The sequence below is a fragment of the Triticum aestivum genome, chromosome 3B (assembly GCF_018294505.1).
Source record: "Triticum aestivum cultivar Chinese Spring chromosome 3B, IWGSC CS RefSeq v2.1, whole genome shotgun sequence".
NCBI classification, from domain to species: domain Eukaryota; kingdom Viridiplantae; phylum Streptophyta; class Magnoliopsida; order Poales; family Poaceae; genus Triticum; species Triticum aestivum.
Genome location: NC_057801.1, coordinates 177,283,963 through 177,295,967, shown reverse-complemented (window position 1 = coordinate 177,295,967; position 12,005 = coordinate 177,283,963).

Genomic DNA, 12,005 nt, shown 5'->3' with positions numbered 1-12,005 from the left:
CAACAATACCTTCATGACATCCGTTAGTATAAGAATAATAAATCACTATTATAAGTGTTGTATCAAACCAATTCATATTTTGTTCTTGCATTATATCTACTGTATTCCAACTTTTCTATGGCAAAAACTCATCAAAGAAAACCATAGAGCCATCAAAATAAGCACACAACACAATGAAAACAGAATATGTCAAAACACAATAGTCTGTAGCAATCTAACTATTTCAAATACTTCTGTAACTCCAAAAATTCTGAAACATTAGGACGACCTGAGCAATTTTTATATTGATCTACTGCAAGTAGAATGTGTATTTTATCCCTCTCTGGTAAGAATGGAAATTATTTTCGCGAGCGCAAAAGTTTCTGTTTTTTCAGCAAGATCAAACAACTATCATCCAAGAAGATCCTAAAGGCTTTACTTGGCAGAAACACTAACTAAAACACAAAAACACATTCATAACAATAGCATAATTGTGTTAATACTCAAAAACAGGAAGCAAAAAGCAAAATATAAATTTTATTCATTGGGTTGCCTCCCAACAAGCGCTATAGTTTTACGCCCTTAGCTAGCCTTAAGCAATGATCTAAGTTTTTGTCATCTTTGGTTCGAGATCCATAAGATGCCCTCAGGATTGATTCATATGGTGGCCTAATTATTGTTCTAGGAAAGTGTTACATACCCTTCCTCAAAGGAAACTGGAACTTAATATTGCCTTCTTTCATATCAATCACGGCACCGATAGTGCATAAAAACGGTCTACCAAGAATAATTGGACACGACAAATTGCAATCAATATCAAGAACAATAAAGTCCATGGGCACATAATTCCTATTTGCAAGAATAAGAACATCATTAATTCTTCCCATAGGCTTTTTAATAGTAGAATCCGCCAAGTGCAAATTTAAAGAGCATGATTCAAGATCGGTAAGACCAAGCACATCACATAAAGATTTCAGAATAGTAGAAACAGTAGCACCCAAGTCACACAAAGCAAAACACTCATAATTTTTAATCTTGAGTTTGATATTAGGTTCCAACTCATCATGCAATTTTCTAGGAATTAATACTTGTAATTCCAATTTTTCGTCAAAAGCTTTCATCATAGCATCAACTATATGTTTAGTAAAAGCTTCATTTTGTTCATAAGAATGGGGTGAATTTATCATGTATTGCAACAAAGAAATACAATATAAATCAAAGAGCAACTATCATAATTAAACTCTTTGTAATCCAAAAGAGTGGGCACATCACTAGCTAAAGTATTGACCTCTTCAAACCTACTTTTATCAATTTTCTCAACAAGATTTTCACCCTCCGAATCATTGGGACGCCTTCTACCTAAAGTTGACTCTTCTCCAGTCCATTTTTCATCTATATTGACTTTACTAAGCAAGGAATCAATAAAAGAAACACCAATTGTTTTAAGATCTTCATCACTTTATCCTCTAGTGAGGTTGGTAAGGCGACCATTTAATTAACTAGAGTAGCTTGTGCATCGAATATTTTTCCTAGCAAACTTTTAGCAAAAGCATACTTAGATTGGAGATTGCAAACTTCTCTACTAATATCATCAAGTTGTTTTGTTATAGCATCAAGCACAACAGAGTGCTCCTTAAGTTCTTCAGTAAAATACTTATTATGCTCAAATTGTGTAGTCATATATTCCTTAGTACTTTTCTCAATTTCAAGCAAAATATTGGGGTAAGGAACATCATAATATTTTCTTTGAGGCATCATGACTATGCAAACAAGGGTGCACGCAAAAAATATCCGGCAAGAAAACAACGAACGGAAAAGAGGGGCGAATAAAACGGCAAATTTTTGTGAAGTGGTGGAGAGGAAAACGAGAGGCAAATGGCAAATAATGTAAATTGCGAGGAGATGAGATTTGTGATTAGGAACCTAGTATATGTTGAAGATCTTCCCGGCAACGGCGCCAGAAATTCCTTTTGATGTCGCTTGAAGCTACGTTGGTATTTTCCCAAAGAGGAAGGGATGATGCAGCATAGCGGCGGTAGGTATTTCCCTCAGATATGATACCAAGGTTATCGAACCAGTAGGAGAACCAAGCAACACAACATAAACAGCCCCTGCACACAGATAACAAATCCTTGCAACCTGACGTCTTAAAGGGGTTGTCAATCCCTTTCGGGTAATGATGCTAGAAATTGGTGCGTGATGGGAGAAAGTTGTAATAGATTGAATAAATAGAGCGCAAATAAAATAAAGTGCAGCAAAGTATTTTTGGGTTTTTGGAAATATAGATCTGAAAATAAAAGCAAATAAAAGTAGATCGCAAAGGCAAATAATATGAGAAAGAGACCCGGGGGCCGTAGGTTTTACTAGTGGCTTCTCTCGAGAAAAATAGCAAACGGTGGACGAACAAATGACTGTTGGGAAATTGATAGAACTTCAAATACTCATGACGATATCCAGGCAATGATCATTACATAGGCATCACGTCCAAGATTAGTAGATCGACTCCTGCCCGCATGTACTACGATTACTCCAAACATGGACCGCTAACCAGCATGCATCTAGTGTATTAATTTCATGGAGAAACAGAGTAATGCAATAAGAACGATGACATGATGTAGACAAGATATATCTATGTAGAGATAGACCCCATCGTTTTATTCTTAGTAGCAACAATATATACGTGTCGGTTCCCCTTCTGTAACTGGGATCAAGCACCATAAGATCGAACCCAATACAAAGCACCTCTTCCCATTGCAAGATAAATAGATCAAGTTGGCCAAACAGAACCCAAATATCGGAGAAGAAATACGAGGCTATAAGCAATCATGCATAAAAGAGATCAAAGAAACTCAAATACTTTCATGGATATAAAAAGATAGATCTGATCATAAACTCAAAGTTCATCGATCCCGACAAACACACCGCAAAAAGAGTTACATCATATGGATCTCCAAGGGACCATTGTATTGAGAATCAAGAGAGAGAGAGGAAGCCATCCATCTACTAACTACGGACCCGAAGGTCTACAAATAACTACTCACGCATCATCGGAGAGGCAACAATGGAGGTGGTGAACCCCATCTGAGATGGTGTCTAGATTGGATCTGGTGGTTCTGGACTCTACGGCTACTGAATCAATATTTCTTTGACTCCCCTAGGGTTTGGGGAATATTAGGGTATTTATAGAGCAAAGAGGCGGTCCGGGGGGCACCCGAGGTGGGCACAACCCACCAGGGCGCACCTGGGCGTCCTGGCACGCCCTGGTGGGTTGTGCTCCCCTCAGGGCACCCCCCCAGGCGCAGCCAGGGCCTATTGTGTTCCTTCTAGCCCATAAAAATTCTCCGTAAAGTTTCATGGCTTTTGGACTTCGTTTAATATTGATTTTCTGCGATGTAAAAAACATGGAAAAAATAGCAACTTGCACTTTTCACTATGTCATCAATATTGACTTTACTAAGCAAGGAATCAATAGAAGAAACACCAATCATTTTCATATCTTCATCACTTTTATCCTCTAGTGAGATTGGTTAAGAGGCCATTTGATTAACTAGAGTAGCTTGTGCATCGATATTTTTCCTAGCAAACTTTCAGCAAAAGCATACTTAGATTGAAGATTGCAAACTTCTCTACTAATATCATCAAGTTGTTTTGTCATAGCATCAAGCACAACAGAGTGCTCCTTAAGTTCTTCGATAAGATACTCATTATGCTCAAATTGTGTAGTCATTTATTCCTTAGTACTTTACTGAATTTCAAGCAAAATATTGGGGTAAGGAACATCATAATATTTTCTTTGAGGCATCATAACTAGGCAAACAAGAGTGCACGAAAAAACAGATCCGGCAAGAAAATGGTGAATAGACAAGAGGGGCGAATAAAATGGCAAATTTTTGTGAAGTGGGGGAGAGTAAAACGAGAGGCAAATGGCAAATAAGGCAAATTGCGAGGAGATGAGATTTGTGATTAGGAACCTGGTATATGTTGAATATCTTCCCCGGTGTAGCGACCAGACCTCAAACAGTCTAATCTCTGTGCTCAGTGTCATCCCTGGATTAGTAATGCTGACACCACACAGTACTTGGAGGATTTATAATAGAGTAGCAATCACACACTTATTACATCGAATGTCTCAAGAGAGAACTTATTGAAATAAATATGGCTTAAGGCCATCTAAATACGATAATAGCGGAAGACTTGGAAGATAAGCGAGTCCATCAACTCCAACGACATCACTGAGTATAGAACCACGACCTAAATGCACCTTACTCATCGTCTGAAAAGTCTGCAACATGAAACGTTGCAGCCCGAAAATGGGTCAGCACATGGAATATGCTGGCAATGTAACACACAGAGAATAACAATAGAATAAGCTATACTACATGCATATTTGGCTGGTGGAAAGCTCTATGGTTACATTTTTTGCGTAAAAGCCAAATTTTCCCTACTGCAAAGGAATAAAATTTATTTAACTATCATGGTGGTTGTTAAACATTGAGAATGGTTGAAAGCATTCTCAATCCCAATTAAAAGTACTCATTAACATCCCAACAATATTAATTAGAAGTAACATGACGAGATTCATATGATATCCAAGTACTAGATACTCAAGATGTCCATAACCGGGGACACGGCTAACCATGATTAGTTTATACACTCTATAGAGGTTTGCACACTTTTCCCCACAAGACTCAATCGCCTCCGTTTGATTCCTCTCACTACATGATGTTTGAGAAATGGATGACCGAGACATAGTCTTTCGGAAGCGCTAGCACCTTACATAAAGGGTAGACCGGTACACCTACTTTCCCCTGCATCTGCTAGTCCACCCATAAGAGTTCGCACGACTTAATCAACTATGCCAGAGCCCATAATGGCTTGTGGTTGCACACGTAAGTTTCTAGTTTGAATAATCTCATGATCCCTTTGAGCCTGGGTGGCGGTCCGAAGAAAAACAGGCAAGTCCTGGAAACCAGGTGCCCCAATCCACCCAGATGTGTGTTTAAGTTGCCACCTTAAATAAACCATTAATTAACAAACTCACATCTGTCATGGATACACTCACCCAATCCACGTCTACTAGCATGGCATGGCATAATAAGCAAACATAGAAGTAACTCCCAGGGGTTTGAAAATAAAACAGGTAATAGGTACTACCTCAACTAATTCCCATAACCCACAATTTAATTAGATCCTAATCATGCAATGTTTGAGGATTGATCTAATGCATAAAAACTGGGTATGAGAAAAGGTATGATCAAAGTGATACTTGCCTTGCTGATGATCCGCGAAACCTAGAGACTCGAAGTAACAGGCGGCGCACTCCGGGTATTCTATAGCAGACAAACAAACAAACATACAATAAGTACTCATCTAATGCACAGGTAAAACTCAAATAGAAGATCGAACCAGAAAGTTCAACTTAAGAACTCCGGTTTGCAAAAAGAAACAAAACAAACGAAGCAACGGAAGTCAAACGGCGAAAGAAAACAGCTTCATTTTACTAATCTGGATCTAAGTCAAATTTTACAGAAGCAAAAACTTGTTTAAGTTGATTATTCGGAAAGAGGGTTTCGAGACGAAACTCCACGCGCTTGAATCGCCTGATTCCGATAAATGAGCGAAAAGTTATACTAAAACGAAATTCGGATCAGAAATCGTGATCAGAAAAATCGCGGATTAAATCCGAGAAAAAGAAAAACGACGAACGGGTTAACGAACGAACGTTCGTTAACTAGATCTAATCTGACGAACACGTTCGTTAAAATGAACAAACGAGCGAACGCTCGCTATTTAACCTAAACCGAAAAAAAACTGATCTAATAAAATAAACCGAAACTAAAAAAAATAAACCGACAAAACCAAAGAAAACCGATCGGTTTTTGAAAAAAACCGGCGGCACGGATTACGAGGTGCGGCGAACCTCGGGCGGCGGGATCGACGGCGGCGGCGACGTCCGGTGAGGTCGGCGGCTCCTGCGGCGGCAGCGGCGGCGGCTGGCTAGGGCTAGGGTTTCGAAGGGGTGGGCCGGCGGCGGCGGCTGGTATGGGGCGCGGGCGCGGATGGTGGGCTGGGGCGCTCGGGCGGCGGCTATTTTAAAGGCGCCCCCGGGCGGAGTCCCGCTTGGGCACGGCCCAAGGTCGTTTCGCGTTTTTTTAAATAATTACGTGCAGAAAATCAAACGAAAGAAATACTAAACTGACTCCAAAAATCCCGAAATAAATTTTCCCCAGCTTCTAAAATCAAGCCGGTCAAGATGAACATTTATTTGGGGCCTAAATGCAATTTTGAAAAACGCACATTTTTCCTAAATTCAAACAAAAAGGCGAAAAACTCCAAAATAAATCTTATTTGATTTTTTTATTAAATCTTCATTATTTCTTTATTTTGGGAAAGTCATTTTATTCCCTCTCTGAAATTTTGGTAGTAGAAATAATTGAAGATAAAATAAATCAAATCAAATGATCCTATTTTCAAAATTTGAGAAAACCCAACTATGAAAATAACGAAATTCCCAACTCTCTCCATGGGTCCTTGAGTTGCATAGAATTTCTAGGATCTAGCCAACAATGCAACAAAATTTGATATGCAATGATGATCTATGTATAACATTCCAAATTGAAAATTTGGGATGTTACAAACCTACCCCCCTTAAGATGAATCTCGCCCTCGAGATTCGGGTTGGCTAGCCAATAGGTGAGGGTGGGCCTTGAGCAGATCTTCCTCTCGCTCCCAGGTGGCTTCTTCCTCGGTGTGGTGGCTCCACTGAACTTTGCAAAACTTGATAACCTTACTGCAGGTAACTCGGCTAGCATATTCCAGAATCTTAACTGGTTTCTCTTCATAGGTCAAATCATCATTCAACTGAATCGCTTCCAGTGGCACTGTATCTCTCAGTGGTATATCAGCCATCTCTGCGTGACACTTCTTCAACTGAGAAACATGGAACAAATCGTGAACACCTGACAATCCCTCGGGTAATTCCAACTTGTACGCTACTTCTCCCATGCGTTACAAAACTTTGTATGGCCCCACAAAACGTGGCGCTAACTTTCCTTTAACTCCAAAACGCTTTACTCCTCGAAGCGGAGGTACTCGAAGATAAACTCTGTCTCCGACTTTGTATTCTGTCCCCTTGCGTTTTGAATCCGCATAGCTTTTCTGCCTTGACCGGGCTACCTTGATCCTATCACGAATTAACTTTACCTTCCGTTCAGACTCCTTAATCAAATCCGGTCCAAACAACTGGCGATCTCCAACTTCATCCCACAACAACGGGGTCCTGCACCTCCTTCTGTATGGGGCTTCGAAAGGGGCCATCTTCAAACTGGATTGATAACTGTTGTTGTAAGAAAACTCTGCGTATGGCAAGTTGTCATCCCAACTTGATCCATAATCCAAGGCACAAACTCTAAGCATATCCTCCAAAATGTGATTGACTCTCTCGGTGTGTCCATCTGTCTGTGGATGGAAAGCTGTGCTAAACTCCAGTCTGGTTCCCAATGTTTCATGCAATTGTTTCCAGAACTTTGAGGTGAATTGGGTTCCTCTATCTGATACGATACTCCTCGAAACTCCATGCAAACATACAAACCTTGTCATGTATATCTTAGCCAATTTGGCACTGCTGTAGGTAGTCTTTACTGGAATGAAATGAGCTACCTTCGTCAAACGATCGACTACAACCCAAATCGAGTCATAGCCTGAACGAGTCCTGGGCAATCCCGTGATGAAATCCATGCCTAGTTTATCCCACTTCCATTCGGGTATAGGCAATGGCTGTAACAATCCTGCTGGCTTTTGATGTTCTGCCTTCACCCTCTGACATACATCACAAACTGCTACATACTCTGCAATATCCTTCTTCATTCCGGTCCACCAGAAAGTTTCCTTCAAATCCAAATACATCTTGGTATTTCCGGGGTGAATCGAATATGGTGAATCATGTGCCTCTTGCAGAATCAACTTCCTGATCTCTGGGTCATTGGGCACATAAACACGGTCTTCAAACCATAGGGTATCGTGCTCATCCTCACGAAATCCCTTAGCCTTCCCTTCACTCATTTTCTCCTTTATAGAGGCAACTTCCTTATCTGTCTTTTGGGCTTCCCTGATTTTATCCATCAATGTAGACTGAATCTCCAATGCTGCTACATAGCCTCTCGGAACTATTTCCAAACATAGCTCATGAAGATCCTCGACTAACTCCTTGGGTATTTCTCCCGTCATTAGTGTATTAACATGGCTCTTATGGCTCAATGCGTATGCTACAACGTTAGCCTTTCTGGGATGATAATGCAATCTCATATCATAATCCTTGATGAGCTCCAACCATCTCCTTTGTCTGAGGTTTAATTCCTTCTGCGTGAAAATGTACTTCAAACTCTTGTGATCCGTGTACACCTCACAGTGGTTCCCAATAAGAAAATGTCTCCAAGTTTTCAGTGCGTGCACTAAGGCTGCTAACTCCAAATCATGAGTAGCATAATTTAACTCATGAGGCTTAAGCTGTCGTGAAGCATACGAAACAACTCTTCCCTCCTGCATAAGCACTGCTCCAAGTCCTCGACGTGAAGCGTCGCAATATACTTCATAATCCTTGCTTTAATCTGGCAGGATTAATATTGGTGAGGTAACCAAACGTTTCTTCAACTCTTGGAAACTAGCCTCACACTCCTCTGTCCATATGAACTTGATATCCTTCTTCAAAAGTTCTGTCATAGGCTTCGCGATCCTTGAGAAATTCTCAATGAATCTCCGGTAGTATCCCGCGAGTCCAAGGAAACTCCGGATCTCTCCAACTGTTATTGGTGCTTCCCAGTTTGTCACAGTGGCAACTTTAGTGGGGTCTACTGCTATACCTTCTCTGGATATAACATGTCCAGGAAATCCAACTTCCTTCAGCCAAAACTCACACTTGCTGAACTTGGCGTATAGCTGATGTTCTTTGAGCTTCTCGAGTACCAAACGCAAGTGCTCCTTGTGTTTGTCTTCATTCTTCGAGTAAACCAAAATATCATCAATTAACACCACGACGAACTTATCCAAAAACTCCATAAATACCTTGTTCATCATATTCATAAAATAGGCTGGGGCATTAGTCAGACCAAATGACATAACGGTAATACTCATACAGCCCGTACCTGGTGGTAAAAGCCGTATTAGGTATATCCTGTTCTCGAATCTTTAATTGATGGTCCCCTGATCGCAAATCGATCTTGGAAAACACCTTAGCTCCTTGCAACCGATCAAACAGATCATTGATCATTGGTAGTGGGTACTTGTTCTTGATTGTTACTTCATTCAATCCGCGATAATCAACAACCATTCTTAACGATCCATCCTTCTTCTCCACCAGAAGTACTGGTGATCCCCAAGGCGAAGAACTTGGGCGAATAAAACCTTTGTCCAGCAACTCCTTAATCTGCTTCTTAATTTCCTACAAATCTTGGGCTGGCATCCTGTACGGTCTCTTGGATATCAGCCCAGTGCCTGGCAGTAGTTCAATTAGGAACTCAATGTCTCTATCCGGTGGCATGCCTGGCAACTCTTCTGGAAATACATCGGGGAAATCCCTTACCAGTGGTACTTCCTCCTGCACAACTCCTGATAAGGAATTTACATGTGCCCTCCTCGGCTCATGCCGTGAAACATACTTGATTCTTCTTCCTTCTGGTGTCGTAAGCAAAATTGTCTTACTGGCGCAATCAATGTTTCCTCCATACATTGACAGCCAATCCATACCAAGAATTACATCCAAACCTTGGGATTCCAGTATTATTAAATCCGTTGGGAAAACATGCCTTCCTATACTTAATGGCACCTGAAAACATCCTTGACTGGCCATAAACTCAGCTCCCGGTGAACTTACTAGCATAGGTGTCTTAAGAGTCCTAGTGGGCAGGCTAAACTTATCCACAAATCCCCTTGATATGTATGAATGCGATGCACCAGTATCAAAAAGAACAACTGTAGTAAATGCCTTAACCAAAAACTTACCTATTACTGCGTCTGGCTGAGCTTCAACCTCCTCCATGGTAACGTGGTTCACCTGTCCTCTGTTGAAAGAGTTTGGCTTCTTTCCTAAGCTTCCGTTGCCATTTCCATTTTGGGCTTCTGGACAATCATTTGCATAATGCCCAGTCTTACGGCACTTATAGCAAGTGATATGGCTCAGGTCTACCTTGGATGGTGTTGACGGGTTGGTGCGGTTTTGTCCATTGCTTCCTCCATTCCCGTTTCCATTCTTTGTGCCATTATGATTGTGCGAGCTGCCTCCTCCATGAGTATGCTGAAATTGCCCTCCTGACTTCGGGGTAAAACGTAGCTTCTGCTGAGTTCCAGAATTGTTCTTCCCCTTTCCATACTTCCTCTTATGATTGTCAATCTGCTGCTGCTTTCCTTCAATCATAAGAGCATGATCTACTAACTCCTGGTAGTTATTGAAAGTGGCTACCATCAATTGCATGCTTAGCTCATCATTCAGTCCTTCTAGAAACTTCTCCTGCTTGGCTGTATCCGTAGCAACGTCATCTGGGGCATAACGTGCTAGCTTACTAAAATCATCCACATACTGGCCAACTGTCCGTCCTCCTTGGCGTAAGTTGCAAAACTCACGCTTCTTCATGGCCATAGCTCTTGCTGAAACATGAGCAGTACGGAAAGCTTGCTGAAACTGATTCCATGTGACATTGTATACAGGGTAAGTGGTTGTAAAATTCTCCCACCATGCTGCTGTGGGTCCGTCAAGCTGATGTGCGGCAAACTTCACCTTTGCCCCATCTGTACATCCTACAGTGGTCAACTCCCTCCCTATCTTACGGAGCCAATCATCTGCTACTATCGGCTCGGTGCTACTAGAAAACACCGGCGGATTCAGCCTTAAGAAACGAGCCAGATGGTCAACAGGTGGTGGTGGTGGTGGGTTGTTGTTGTTGTTGTTGTTGCCTTGGTTCTGTACCAATGTTTGAATCAAGGTATTCTGCTGCTGAATCAACTGAGTGATCTCCGGCGGGAAAACAAATTCAGGGTCACGTCTCGGAGGCATCTGAGGGTTTATAGAAGAGACGAGAGTTAAGAATAGAATGAGGTCTAGTGAGATAAACTACCCATATGCACATGAGAAAAAAGCACACAATATCACTCCAATCAATTCAAACAAGGGCATACAATGGTCTAACTATCGTTACAAAAGTTCTTGGACTAAAACTAATTAAATGGTGGAAAATTCTACTACTGTTATGGTGGTCAACTAGAAAAACTGCTCCGATGAAGATTACATGATATCTGCTCCAGCTTCATCAACATAGTCATCATCGATGTCATCGGGATCCGAGTCGGTGTCGTCAATGATGATATAATTATCTGGACAAGTAGGTTCATCCTCTTCTCCTCTGGGTGCTGATCCTCCCATGAATACTCCAATCTTCTCCTTAAGGTCGCCGTTATGTCTTACTAGAGCGACAATTTCTTCCATATAATCTTTACGTGTACCCTTGAGTTCTTCTTCTAGCTCCTTGATCTTGGTCATAGCCTTCTGCAGATCTTCCATATCTGCGCACATCTGATTCTCCTGGCGTCGAATGTGTTGGTTTAATTCCTGGATATAAGCTGTGATTGATCTGTCCTTCCTGGTGTTGATCATCTCCCAATGCTCATCTCGGCACCAACAAATCTGATAGATAGTATTCTTGAGATCCTTGTGGTAAACTTCTCCAATTCGTCCCATGGCGATGTGAGCTGCCATGCTCTTTCCTAGGCTCCATGTTGGTGCATCAAAGGAAAACTCTATGGGCTCTGTGACTGGTGCAAATGTCCTTCCTAGAATGTAGACTTGAATCATCCAGCGCTCCTCTTTGGGTAAAGTGGCGTTGAAGGTCTCGGTGAAGCTTGGTACTCCTATGTTTAGGTATCTAGTGACTTCCTTCAAGTGATATCAGAAAGGTGAGTCTTCATCTGGTTGGGTGAACTTATTCCTTGCATCCGTCATCCTAAAGAATAGAAAAGATGAGGAGTCAGAAATGAGAAGA